The following is a 739-nucleotide window of genomic DNA, read 5'->3' as shown; positions in this document are numbered from 1 at the left end:
ATGGCTCTGATTTCAGTGTATGCCATCCAAGGGGAGTTGGCATGGTGTACCAGACTTTAGAGGCCTCTTCCTGCTAGCTCCCCTCGTTCCCTGCAGCTTTCCTTCTTGGCACTCTTACCTGCCAAGTCTTGATGGAACAAACTGACAGGGAAGGCCACTCATGGGTGAGGAGACCTTCAGGAATTGGACCCTTGCCTGGGCCAGGGCCCTCCTGGCCTTGTCCCACTTTTACTCTAGCTGTGCCTTCTGGCTCAGGGCCCACTATTTAGGGACACAAACTTTCGGTGAACTGGGGCATGCCCTTGGGCTTGAGGACCTGTCACCCCAAATCTTGCCACGACCTTCCAGTCCCTGACCGTCTTTGTTCTTATCCCCCAGTCTCCATCTTCTGTCTTCTCAATCAACTTCAAAATTCAGGGTCTCCCAAGCATACCTCTCGGTGGCCTCCACCTCCCCTACAGCCCCAACCTAGACCACTGAGAACAAAAAAAAAAAAGAAAATCATCAAAACCATAGGCGTTGGCTTGGCTCCAAGCCACAGACACAGAAAATGTCCCAGAGCTTATCTGGTTCTTGCTGCAGAATCCCTGATCTGCTTCACCCCAGCTGCCACTCTGCGTCCCCTCTTCCCAGCCCTGACTTCAGTCCCTTAGCCTTTCCATAAGGTCCTCCATCCTCCTGTGGCTCCTATGGCCAGGGTCTCTCTCAGGCTCATGGCTTGGGCTTATAAAGGGTGCTC

Source organism: Alligator sinensis, unplaced genomic scaffold (genome assembly GCF_000455745.1).
Source record: "Alligator sinensis unplaced genomic scaffold, ASM45574v1 scaffold366_1, whole genome shotgun sequence".
Lineage (NCBI taxonomy): Eukaryota > Metazoa > Chordata > Crocodylia > Alligatoridae > Alligator > Alligator sinensis.
This window is presented reverse-complemented; position numbering follows the sequence as displayed.